Below are 14,527 nucleotides of genomic sequence, written 5' to 3' on the forward strand. Positions count from 1 at the left end.
GTTTTTTGAATGTTGGAGGTTACGTTGGTTGGAGTTGATTGTTGGCTGGTGTAGGAGTTTGCGTTTTTGGAAGTAGTTTTTTTGGATATATTCGTTTTTTGATTTCCGTTAGTTTTTTTTTTGTTTTGAATTTTTTTGGTCGTTTCCAGTTTTGGTAAGTTTGGGGAAGTCTAACTTTGGGTCAATTTGTTTCTCATTCTGGTTAAGAATTTTCTAATATTTTTTTCCCGTCATTTCATCTCTCTTAGGTTTTATTTTGGATCTGCCCCAAAGACCTTTTGATCCGGATTCTTATATATTATCTCTTGGTAAGTTCATTTGTTAAACTGTTTTGGAAATGTTCTTGTTTGTTTTTACGCAACTTTGGTTGGCCTTACACATGTAACCTTTGTTTTTCCAAATCCAAAATCTTTTTTTTTAAATTTATTTATTTACGCTGCGTTTTTGTAACTTGTATTTGCGAACTAATTAGCGCATTTTTACTACTTACTATTGTGACTTGTATTTGCAAACTAATTAGCGCATTTTTACTACTTACTATTGTGACTTGTATTTGCGAACTAATTAGCGCATTTTTACTACTTACTATTGTGACTTGTATTTGCGAACTAATTAGCGCTTTGTGCAATGCTTATTCATCCCTTAAAATTGTTTGTGTTTTCTCGGTAGCATTTGTTGCTTACATTTGGCCTCAATTTGACGTAGTGTGCGCAACGTCGTTTTGCTCTTTGCCCAAATGTGTGTGTGTCCCCTTTTATGTTTTGTCTTGCTTAAATTTTTGAAACAGAAATGGCCAGCATAAAATGATGTATATTTATCTTGTGATTATTTCCAGTTTCAACATATCATGACAATACCCCGGCATGTAAGCATCAATGGATGGTATCTTCAAGCTAAGTAAAAATTTTAATTTTTGGGGGGGGTAAAAAGCCTGACATTCAAATCTTGCCATTTCAGGTTGATATGGGTCGGATTGTTCTGGCCCTGCTCCCGGAAGCCGACCAACCTCAATCTCGTCCCAGGCGTAGGCATCGTAGGCGTGCAAGGCCCCAGATATTTCGAACACGTGTCACCCTTTTTGGAATGCCCGATGATGAGGTTTTAAGATGCTACCGTCTTCCTCCAAAAATCATCATAGACACTCTCTCATTAATAGAGAGTGATCTTGAGCGGCAAATTGACAGTCCTACAGCAATACCACCACTTACGCAATTTATGGCGGTGTTACATTTCTGTGCCTCAGGAACGTTCCAAACAATGGTGGGAATAGTGGCGGGCATATCACAATCCTCCTTTTCCCGGATCCTGAGGGCAGTGATGGAGGCACTTTTCAAGCACCTCCATCATTTTATTCAAATGCCTTTGGATATGGGTGCCCTTAGTGTGGCCAAGGCCAATTTTTACCAAATAGCTGGCTTCCCACACATCATAGGGGTTGTGGATGGTACTCACATACCACTTGAGCCTCCAGCACGGCTGGAGGCAATATTTAGAAACCGGAAACACTATCACTCCCTCAATGTAATGGTGGTATGTGATGCCTCCCTCCAGATCCTGTCCCTGAATGCAAAATTACCAGGAAGTGCACATGACTCCTTCGTCATCCGGCAATCAGGGATATGGCACAATTAACCAACCTACAAGCTGGTGATGCGTGGCTTCTGGGTAAGTGGAGACCTTTAGTACATAACAATGTTAAGCTTCATACAGAGTGAGCCTGATGTTGACTATTCTTTTTCACAGGAGACAGTGGCTACCCTTGCACGCCCTGGCTGCTCACTCCTTATTTGGCTCCCACACCAGGGCCACAAAGTGAGTATAATTCTGCACTTACAGCCACCAGGCAAGTGGTGGAGCGCTGTATCGGCCTTTTAAAAGGCCGATTCAGATGCCTCCACCGCTCTGGTGGCGAGCTCATGTATTTGCCGGATATGGTTTCGAAAATTGTGGTCCTGTGTGGGATATTTCACAACATCGCCAGAAGGAGTGGTGTCCCAATGCAGCCAGAGGATGCCTTACCTGAGGATGGCCCCCCCGAGGTTGGTCGGAGGTCAGTATGTGGGGGGGCCATACGCGATGATGTGGTGGCCAGATTTTTTAGGTAATAATTGACAAAACAACAGTGTTTATACCTAATGTGGTAGGGTTTGTTTGAGAACATCTAATTATTTATTTTTATTTTCTCCATCTTCTGTTTTTTCACATAATCTTTGGCACTCCAACGATGACTACTTCCTGCTACCCTTAAAAAACCTGTATGTGGAAATTTTGGGGATATATTATGGAACCCATATTGCAACGCCATATTTGTGGAATCATGTTGGCATGGTCCTTCGTCAACCAGTTCTTGATTTGTTGTTTTTTATTTGGTTTTGTTGGTATGTGTTGTATTTGTGATTATCACTGTGTGTTTTGTTTGTGAGTGACCACTTTGATTTTTCAGTTATGTTGTGAATAAATGTTTTGAGAGTGAAATGTTGTAGCTTTTTTGGAACGTTACAAGCAAGTGTAACCAGGTTCACACACGTTACATTGACTAAGGGGTAATCCAGTACTGACGCCAGTTGAGCTAAAATGTAATATGTTTTCAGGGTCCAAACCAACACCCAAAGGAAGCCTGTACAATCATTTGGCTTCATAAGATTGGCCTAAGCAGCTTGCACCCCAACTATGAACCTGTAAAATGTAGTAATATCTAATTGTGACTACACCAAAAAAGGGAAATGAGATTGTTACTGTTAGGTGTTTCTTGTGGCTGTTTTACATAAAAATACAACACACAATCTTAGTGTCAAAAAATGGAAATCCTTGCAGGAACAGTCTACTTATGTCAGGGTAAACAATCTGTGATTTAGAAAAAACGAATGAGCCAGAACGTTACTTAGAAAATAACACTTTATTTATAAAATGGGCAAAAAAAAACAAAACTAATCCCTAAGTAGGACCGACATATGGTCAAGGACCACCAGCACACCGATTATATTGTGGCGCATCCGGGCCACACAGGCGGATAATTCTGCCCGACGCCTCTGTTCCTCTGTGGGTGAGAAAAGTGTGGGGATTAATACAACAATACTGAAACCACATTAAAAAACAAGCCAAAACCAAAACCCAACAAAAAAAAAAAAACATAATTACACCATTAAAACACATCAAACTAAAATGGTGTAGGCCAAAAATACAAGGCCAATGTACAAATTCCGACAGGTGTGATATGTGTATGTTGAAATCAGCAGTAACAGGTAAAGGCAATCGCCAAAATCCCCAAAAGTGTAGCCAAAAACCCCCAAAAAAGGAACCACACATGATTACATACAAACAGTTTGTGTCGATAAAAGAACGCAAAGAAAAACATACCGGAAGATACAACGCCAGCTCCGGAAGGCCCTCCATCGTCCTCCTCGGAGGTGCCTTCATTCCCCAAAGATCGGGGCGGGGTAATTACCGACTCCGGGGAGGGGGTAATTCTAAGAGGGGTGGTTGGAGGAGAGGGGGAATTGGGACGGAGGGGAAGGAGCCCCGTAATTTCTGCATGAGGGTCTTGGAAGGCTGGGGAGGAGGGGGGAATAGGGGAATTAGTGGTAATGGAGTGTTGGCTGGGGATTGGGGAGAGTGGCCGTGAGCTCCGTCTGGCCGGACGATGACGGCGTAGTCTTCGCTGGGCCCCTAAAAGATGTGAAACAAATTGTGGTTAGTTTCAACACAAATCCGCGAAAAACACCATTTTCGAATCCCCCCCAAAAAAAACGAACCATGCAGATATGAGTACAATGAATAAATATGAAATACAGGGAAAACATGGCCATGCAGATATGAGTACAATGAATAAATATGAAATACAGGAAAAACATGGCCATGCAGATATGAGTACAATGAATAAATATGAAATACAGGGAAAACATGGCCATGCAAATATGAGTACAATGAATAAATATGAAATACAGGGAAAACATGGCCATGCAGATATGAGTACAATGAATAAATATGAAATACAGTGAAAACATGGCCATGCAGATATGAGTACAATGAATAAATATGAAATACAGGGAAAACATGGCCATGCAGATATGAGTACAATGAATAAATATGAAATACAGGGAAAACATGGCCATGCAGATATGAGTACAATGAATAAATATGAAATACAGGGAAAACATGGCCATGCAGATATGAGTACAATGAATAAATATGAAATACAGGGAAAACATGGCCATGCAGATATGAGTACAATGAATAAATATGAAATAGAGGGAAAACATGCACACGCAGTTAGGGCCACAAAGACAAACATGAAAACCACAATCCATAAAACTTACTTTCGGCGATCTGCATGCGAAAGCATGCCAGCAAGCGGGGCGTCCGCCGTTGCAGGTCCGACCACCTGCGCTCCAGCTGCCCGATCTGGCGGCGTGAGCCGAAGGAGAGCAGGCGGGCCCGTACCTCCGCATATGCGGAACGCTTTTCGCGGTTGGTGATGGGTGGAGGCTGGCTGGTGATCCGCCTATCCATGACCTCCGTTAGCACCAGCAGCTCGCGCCTGGTGAATGCGGAGGCTCTCATGATGGCAATGGTGTTTTTATTAAAAATCATTTTTAATAAAGTGCCCCCCAATTTTTTGATTGGCTAATGTATTTGGGTAATTAACAGGACCAATTCTATTGGTTAGTGTATTAGTCATGTGTTCGACAGGGCCAGAAATCTCTTGAGACTTATGATAGGCTTGATGCAGTGACATGCGTAAGCAAATTTAAATAAAGAAATGAACTCCGGGAAATATGCGGGTAGAAAAACAAATAGAACAATTATTTAATTGGGGCTAACATGTACTTTGATAATTAAAAGCGAATGTTTAAGCCGTACGTATTCTGCGGGTAAACACAAACACGGACATGAATAAAGTTTATTGCATTGTGTTAAAAAAACAAAACAATTTAGCGAATTGATATATTGATTGGCATGATACGATTGAGGGAGGTAGGCAGAATAAACGAGCAGTTAATCGAAATCTGACAGTCCAACTTCCAGGTAGTTCTAGTGCGTGCGTTCCCTTCAAGCCACTTCGGGGATGTACGCTCGCTATTTGGCACGCTCGTTAGTTAGAGGAGGGGTCGCTTGAGTTTGGAGAGGATGTTTGTCTGCGAACGAAAATACGAGCGAGTGCTTGAATTTAAATATTTTTTTACGTACGCCGAACGTACGAACGGTCACTTGCGTCCGGGTCTGAATGAGGGCCATTGTTTTGACAGTAACTACATCTGATTTGTATTTTCAATATAAAGTGTAATTAAGTTAATTACTAGCATTCTCCAACGTGTTTCTGCAACAAAAGTATCCCTTCATTTTGTTATTAGCAGGTAGTCTTCTCTTTTATCTTACAATCAGGGGGTGTTGAGAAATGGTGGAAATCCTGCTGCTCGATACATATAATAAATGACTATAACAGGTAATATAGTAATCTCTCTTTCCCTGAGCATTACCTGTCTCTCTCTCGCTGCTTGTCTTTCGGCAGCCTTTTATCAGAATTTCTCCCAATGTCCCCTTACTATTACTGCCATTGAGATAGGTCATTCCCGATTGAGTGGCTCCGAGGTAAGATACAGTGCCTCTCCTTGTCCTTCAGTTAAGCAGAGCAGTTGATCCCCGGCTGAGCTACCAACTGCCCGTTCTAACGTGCCTCTAGCCAGCACGAGCCAACCCCTGGGGTCCCAGCTTCACAAGCTGTGTTTAAGTCAGATGCAGCACTTTCTAACAAAGGGCCTCATTCAGTATGGATCGCAACTGCAAAAGCAATAGCGATTACGCACGCAGTCTCACTGCAATAATATGCTAATCCTCTGAGATCGCTATGCCGTCACAGCACTACATAAGGATGCCCACCTTACCTTACACACATCCATAATACTTAGCAAGACTGCGAAGCCATCGGTAACATCGAGCACCATCGCAACATCACACACAATTACACAAGCTCTGACCTTACTCAGGAATTGCTAACCTCATCGCACGTAGTGAAAGTCCAAGCTGCGCATGACATTGCTGTGGCTAATTTATGGACGCCCCTGCAACGGCGTTCAAGCGCCCTGGCATGTCTCTGTTTCGCCGACCCCCTCCCCCGTCACCACCCCCCACCTCACCACCCCCAATCGGTAATTCCTGTTAATTACTCTGCGATGGGTCTGCGTAGTGAATGTGATCGCAGTCCCGATCGCGGTGGAGTGTCCGCGCTTGCGCATTGTGATGCATACACATGAGCAGAACGCAACAATTGTCTGAGTGCATAATCGCAGTTGTGATCCTTGCTGATTTATGTCCAAAGTCCATTACTGCATGCTGGCTTTAGAAACAAGTTCCCTTTCCATGCAGGCTAGTAGGGTGTCACACTTGTGTCCAAATTCATTCTGTGTCTCCCGGCGGTAACCATCTGGACACATTCGCAATACGACTCAGGTACATGCACAATACTTCCAGCACCAGCCAGCTGCTTGAATACCGGCATAGCGTGCAATTAGCGAGCACCAATCAATCAGGCCCAGAGATGTGGCTTTGCAGTGTTAACAATAAATATATTCCATTAATTGAAGACAGTAAAATAATGTAATAAAGTGTCATATACCCATGAGAGAATATTGTTTTGACAGTAACTACATCTAATTTGTATTTTCAATATAAAGTGTAATTAAATACAAATATCAAGTGTAAATGAAATTAATAACAAGCACCTTTTGTCTTCCCCTTCAAATACCAAACAGAATTTTTTTCCCGAAGTGGCCCAAATAGAAATGTCAATTAAGCATGTTTAATTGTATCGCCTTTCCCGTAATCCTATGCCTGCCTGCACACCCCCGCGCAGCCTCTCCAGACGTTACTGCAACATGCAAATGAACCATACATGAAAATCAATAATTCTGTATGCATACGCATTTGTGATGTGCATGCACAGTACGGTAATATGTGTCTTATACCAAAAATAAATAAATGTAAAACTCAAGATGAGCCCCCAAGTTTTTCTTAGTGGAGTTCAGAGAGCAAAAAAAAAAAATAATAAAAAAGTGACATGCATACAAAACTAAACGTTCCAATCACAGAGCATAAAGAATGGCTCGCTGTCGCGACATCACTGGCAAATACTCCTGTGTGTAAATTCACCCAGCTGTTCCCTAGGAGACTATAAAATAAAATCATAGAAGGTCTAAGTGCAAACTGTTGCCAATTGATGTCAAGGTGCCTACACACATGGCGATATTTTACCCGATCTGGCCGATACCGAGGCATCGAAACGACAGATCGTGCAAAATATGCCCAAATTGTGAGTCCCCACTCACGATCATGATGTGATGCGCATCCCCGCAGGTCGCACATCGCATCTTCAGATCTGCTGTGCAGTAGGGCAGATCTGACAATCTCAAGATTGCGTGTCAAATTGGCAGCTTTTTCAGACCAAATCGTGCCCACGACTGCCGGTGAGCTCCTGCGGAGAGTTCAGGGGAAAAATCGTACACATCGTGGGATTGTGAGCACATCGCTATGTGTGTAGGCACCTTTAGATAGAGACGCATCACCCTGCTAGAATAGTTTTTGATGCTCACTTCCTTATAAGAGATACAATTAACAACAAGCTTAAATTTAAGTCTAAAAGCAGCATAATACCTAGTTGGTTAATTTGCAGGATTTCAAATAAATTACTGTTCACAAGGGAATTAGTTTGATAGTTTAGGAAACAACATATTGGACCACGACTGTGTATATTCATGAACTGTGCACTTTTTGTAACAAGAATCGGGGCAGAGTGTTCCAAATTAATCCACAGCGCTCGCAAGCGGGTTGATGGTCCCCCACTGCGCATGCGCACGCCGGCTCTGGCGTGCGCATGCGCAAGAGCCGGCCAGCGACGGGCGCTCCGTCGCTACGGGTCTCGCAGCAAAGTGGGGCGAGTGTCGATTGTGATTGACAGATTGCCCCATTTTGGAGGCGGGCAGGGGGGGTGGCTGGCCAAACGGAGGCGTTCCCGAAGGAACGCCTGCCATTTGGGGCGGCCCCACTAACATCACGAGTGATGTCAGTGGGTGAGCTTCCGGCTCTATTAGAGCCGAAAGCTCACTGGGGCTTGCGGGAATGAGACCCTACCACAAGGGTCTCGTCGCAAGCCCAGATGGTCGCGATGGTCGTCACCTGGCCGCTCGCGATGGACCATCACCTGGCCGCTCGATAAAGCTGTGGGTGGTCACCCACAGCTTTGCGAGCGGCCAGGAGGCCGTCTTTAAAAAAAAAAACAGGGACGACCTGATTCAGAGCAAGCACTCTCAAAGAGCGTCCGGCTCCGAATCAGGCCCAATGTCTTTCAGCTTTTAACTTAAGTTATTCTCGTGCAACTGTTATGCTCCAGGATCCCCAGTAACTGAAGCTTGATGATTGCTGATGTGGATTACTGGATATTAATAAACTTCAGGATTTTAATATACATTTTTAAATTGTTGCAAGAAATTCACTGACATTCCCATTTGAATTTGTAGGGTATATTGATTTTAGGTCTGCTATTTAGAAACTATTATACAGGTGTCATAAATTTGTTTAATATATAATTTCACTCACTTGGAAATTCTTATATGGATATGTTTATTTAAGATTTTTATGTTGTATGTTTTACCTCCAGAATGATGGGGCCCGTGACTCACCAGATTCACGCCATGTACTTTTAAGATAGATTTATGTGGACTATTATGAATATATACAGTATGTATACTGTACAAGAGCCAGCACATCCAATTATATTTGTAAAGATGCAAAATGTAGCAAAAAATAAAAAGCAGTATACTGTATAATACAAAAATGGTCGCAAAAGGAGTAGTTGAAGCTTGTCATCCTCAAAGAGAGCAGAGACCCTTCAGGGTGACCAGCTTCAATGCCTCCTTTTGCCGACCACCCTGACATCTGTGATTGATGATAAGTACCTTTAATTCATGCTGTCATTCCGGCAAATATTGCTTATCAATGTTTCTGGATTTTTGTATTATACAGTCAATGCTTTTTTATCTTTTGACACATTTTGCATCTTTACACATATATTTGGATGTGCTGGCTCTTTGTATATAAATTGTATCTATTCATAATGGTCCACATAAATCTATCTTAAATCTATCTTAAAAGTACACGAAATGTACTGTATCTGGCGAGTCACGGACCCCATTGCTTATGCACTTAAATTAGAGACGTGCGATTTGGTTTTCCTGAAAAAGTTTGAGGATCAGTCCTGGCTCGGATCACTTTTGAGGTTCTTAGTCAAACCGGGTCCGGGCTTGGTTCTGGTGTAGGGATGTGCAGGCTCGGATTAGTTCGGATTTGTCCCGCTAAAAATCGGGTCTCCGAAAGAGGCATAACGTCATTTTTCATGGACAAACATCATCTTTCATGGACTTTTGTCCATGAAAGATGACGTTTTGCTTCTTTCTGAGACCCGATTTTTGGCGGGAAAAATCTGAATTTGGCAGGAAATCTGAACTAAACTGAGCCTGCACATCCCTAGTCTGGTGTAAATTCAGAACTCGGATTTAAAAAATGAATCTCAGGTTTCAGATTGCATGGAGATAGGGCCAAATGACATGATGTTTGCTGTTTATATAGGGTTACTTCAAAGGGAGTCCCTACCGTGCACTGACCGAACTTCCGGAAAGAAGGACGTACGTTTCGTCTAGTTGGTGGCTTGTTCACCTCTCCACAATCAGCAATATTTGGAATATTCTATAAGGATCAAGATATGCATAACATGAATGTGATTCCTATGGACTGATAATTATATGTAATAATTTGCAAGTGGAACAATTATAAGTACGCTTATGCATTACTTTCTTTGAACTGTGTTTTAACTTTTAATTAATAAAGAAACTAGCATTTGACTCTATCGTTACATTGGGAACTATACACAGGGTCTGCAGCCTCCAATACACTGGAACAGACCACGGTTTCCTGCAATACAGGCATCTCCGCCGGCTCTACCCTCTCACTTACTCTCAGACGGTAGCCTAACCTCCTCCACCCACTATAGACGGGGTTCTATTATACCAACCCTGGATGAGGACTACCCCAGGAGGACAACAGCTCAGAGCGGCCACAACCGGCCGGTGTGATCCGCAGATAGATACAGCCAGAATACATCACCAGGAGCAGCAGTGGTAACTATCCGACACTGATTACTTCTCGATAAGAGGAGTTTTACAAACAAGAGTTCCGGGAAACAACTGGCGAGGGAGTTGAATACCTGTTTGTTTCAACCAACGGAGACCTTACTATATGACTCTAACATTTTACATACAAAAACAACGGTTTAACAACTGCGGGCGTATAAGGTTGCCTGTCGGTCCCAATAAAGCCTAGAAGCCGACTCTATAAGTATCAGCGTGTGAGTCTTATATCGGTTTTTTATCACCATTACGGAGCCTAAGTTGTGACTCTAACTCCTGATCTGTTAATCATCTGCTCATATAGAGTGGCTTCTGACTATTTACTAGTCTCACTACAGTCTAGATATATGACCAAGAACTAAAACCTTGGAGGCAGTCCTAACTATATTCAGCATCAGTAACCACAGAAAATAGCGTGATTGTTATCAAGTCCACATTGCAAACATAACAAGATTTTTTTGGATAGGAGTACTCCCCTTTTTACTTCCCTTATTTATTTAATTATTTGTTCATTTATATTATTAAAATATTTTATCTTATTATTATTTTTTTTTCTGTTTTATTTTTTATTTTCCTGTGTACATGTGTGGGTACCCACCTCCAGTAAATAATTGTTATTGTGTATCTAGAATACATATTTGCAATATACTTTGTTACTTTATTCATCCTCATGTGGTTTCTGTGGATATACAAATAGCTTGGTTCTGTACATTGAGGTTTTTCTTGTATAAGTGGATGCCCTAATTTTATCTTTTATGTAATTTCTATACACATGTGTTTTTCAATTAAATGGTGATTTTTTTAATCATATGGTCTTTTTGTTATATGATATAGTTTATTTTCAAATTAAGGGCCGTATTCAATTAGTTTCGCACCCGCGGTACTTTTTTGCATGCCAGACTTTTCGCCTACATCTCGCTGCAGAAACTTATCATGCGCGCCCCTGCTATTCGCCGTATTCAATTCCAAAACACATGAAAATGCAACCTGGCGAATGCAAACCAGGCGAAAAGTACTGTCAGATTTGGGGAAATCAGCCTAAAAGATGCACTAACATTGGGGATCAATGTACATGCCCCCAAATGCATTAGTGGTGAAGAATAGCATTAAGCAGTTTTTTAATGAGAAAATAAGTAGCCCTGTCAAATTTGGGGTACATGAAAATGGGTGCAAACATTGTTTTAAATCGCTAAAGTAGCAAACACCTGCAATAAAAAAAAAACACCTCCCCCATACTTGCAGACCCCCCAAAAGTCTATTTTGCTAGTTTTAAAGTTTTTACCCCCACTTTGCACTTTTTTGGCCCCATATTCAAAGTGCTTTTTTGGGGTGTACCTCACTTTTGGGGGGGTATTTTTTGACAGTTATCCTTTGGGGGCCTGTCCCAAGGGTATAGAGTGGTTTTCACACCTTTGCACCCCAAAATAGCGATTTTGCACTTTTTTTCTACGCCTATTCATATTCGCCTATTCAGTCTTTTTCGCCTATTACATTGCATTGCGTTTTCGCGTGCGCGAAAAGTGTTTGCAATTGAATACGGAGATAAGTTTCCGCCTGGTGAAAAGTTGCAATCGGTGATACCTTTTCGCGGATTCCGACTTTCCGCCGCTAATTGAATACGGGCCTAAGTCTACAATATTGTGACAAAGTGCGGGTATATATATTTTTGTTCTAATTGTCTTTTTCAATAGGTGGTGGCCACCACCCTTTAGCGGCAGCTCGTCACTTGTAGTTTTCTATTACCCTCCCCCCCCCCACACACTTTTTTTTTTGCTCAGCGCTTGGGTTAAACATCTCAATCCTGGGCCAGATGTACTAAGCTCTGAAATGTGAAAAACTGGAGAGTGATAAACTACCAGCCAATCAGCTCCCAACTGTCATTTTTCAAACACAGCTTGTAACATGACAGTTAGGAGCTGAGTGGCCTGTCATTTATCACTCTCCACTTTTCAGAGCTTAGTACATCTCCCCCATTAATAAAACTGTATAGTAAAGCTAACAGTCCCTCCTTTTCCTATCTCAAGTACGGTCACATGATGTGGTGGCAGGTAAATTCAACTACAGTAGCTTTACTCCTGCCCGGGTGTAAAACATAAAATCAATCATAGATCAGTCAATAGAAGAGCAGGAACAACACGGTACTAGTGCTGGCAGTCATAGTACTTCTTTGATATCTACTAAAGGAGGTCCAGGGAAAATAAGGTTTAAGAAAGGACACTTGAAATCTAGACAGTATTTCATAGCCAATCAGCTAATCTCTCAGCCAATCAGCACTTCTCCATTGACTACAATGGGAATGACCGCAAGTGACCCAGTCACTTCGCGTTAGCCATTGTATGGTATCGGGATTGCGGTTTTTTATGTTCCGAAGACCAGTGACTTCTACATGGGCCCAAGAGCATCTGATCCAGAGGGTTGGTGACTATGGATTAGTTTTTGTTTTTTTAAATACCTTTGGGTGTCCTCGTCCTGTCATTATTTCAATATTGTCTTTACAGTGGGACTAAAGGTGCCAGCAGGCATTTAATGTTTGGGCATGCTGGCACTTGCTGTTCCACGAGTGTCTGCATTTGGGGCAGGCTTGCTGGGACCTTTAATCCCACTGTAAACAACAATATTATCTATTTTTTATGCAATTAACCCCGTGTCCACCAGCCAGGGCTGGTAGTTTCTCAGGAGGGGTGACACCATTTTATTTTTGTTGTCTCCACTTTCTGAGAAATTCCAGCCCTGGGTTGACCAGTTTGGGGCTGGTTTTACATTATGGCAGGGGAACCCTACACTGTGTGTCTCCCTACTATAGTGTAAGCCCCTCAGCTGGTTCAGCCGGTGCTGGTTACTGGAAAATAGTGGGATCTATGGTTGCTTTTTCCCAGTTTTTCTGTACCAGTCAAGGCTAAAAGGTCCAGGACTGGTTATGAATTTAGGGGGCGCCCCCAAACAATTTTTTTTTAACTTGAATCATTTAATTACTGATTACTGTAATGAAGCCTGCACAGATCACAATGCATATTGTTTGGGCAGATTTGCCATAATTTTTGCTTCTGTTTTTGGTGTTAGTAAATCTCCGGTTTCTATTATCGTCTACGTGAAAGTATCGATTTTGTCCGATGTTCTAAACTGCCCAAAAGTCAGATGCTTGATCGGTTTTGTCTTTAGTGAATCTCCAATTTGCAAACAAAATGCAAAATCAACCTTTAGGATGTCCACGAATGATATGCGTGAGTCTGACATTGCTAACACTATAATCCTAGACAAGCCTCCTTCCACCATTTCAGCACCCTCTGCAAATCTGAGGATGAGTAGTAGTAAAAGTAATGATGGTGACACAGAAATTGAGGATGCTACTTTTTAAAGTGCAACAGGATGAGGGGCATACTTGTGTATCTGGCGCTAATGAGGATGTTGATGATGAATGTCTTGGACAAGAAGTTAATAGAATTCAGGAGGATAATGTTGTTTGTGTCAAAGTAAGTCAGCCACCAGTGGCAAATATTCCTGCCAGTGAAAAGGACATTGCCATGCCTGGGCACAAGACAAAATTTTTTATTTTTTTATCCAAATCATGACAACATTTGCTAAGGTATCTGTAGCATTTGTGATGTCAAAGTAAGTAGAGGTAGGGACACTAACCATCTAGGCACCTGCTCCCTGTTACGTTGGAATGGGTACGGGCTGCCGGCATTCAAAATCTTGGTAGTCAAAATCCTGACGCTGATATCCCGATAGGGTTAGGATACTAACCCTCCCCCTCTCCCTACCCCTCCCTCCCCGGGGGCTTAAACTTAACCTCCCCCACCCTGCTCCCTAACCCTCCCCCTAGTGCCTAACCCTAACCCCTTACCCTTTCACTAACCCCGCTACTTACCTTCGGGATACTGGCACCTGGATTCTGACAATTATTGGGATTCCGGCATCGGCATTCTGACCACCGGAATCCCCATTGTCAGGATACTGAACGCATCCCGTTACGTCATTTGCAGCAGCTTCATGCATATTATTTATCAGAATCTGGAAAACCATGTAAAATAATAGCAAGCAGTCCAGCATCAGCTACTAGCAGCATGGATAGATCCCAGCGCCATGCAATCTCCACCGCCAACACCTTTCATTTTTAAACTCCTCATTAGCGATCGGAGGTAGTCCTCATGCATTCAATTTTGCAATGCAAACTGACTCCTCCCCTATCCGGCATTACCTAGGGCTGCCGAGGGTGAATCTTCATCACAGAAGGGGACCAAGAAGACTAGCGGCTTCAAAAACAATTGACTATGAAACAATCATTTGCAAGAGGAACCAAAGTATGACAGCCGCCATCCTGTTCCACAGTGGATCACTGAAGCCATGACGGC

The sequence above is a fragment of the Taudactylus pleione genome, unplaced genomic scaffold (genome assembly GCF_031769625.1).
Source record: "Taudactylus pleione unplaced genomic scaffold, aTauple2 ptg000070l, whole genome shotgun sequence".
Lineage (NCBI taxonomy): Eukaryota > Metazoa > Chordata > Amphibia > Anura > Myobatrachidae > Taudactylus > Taudactylus pleione.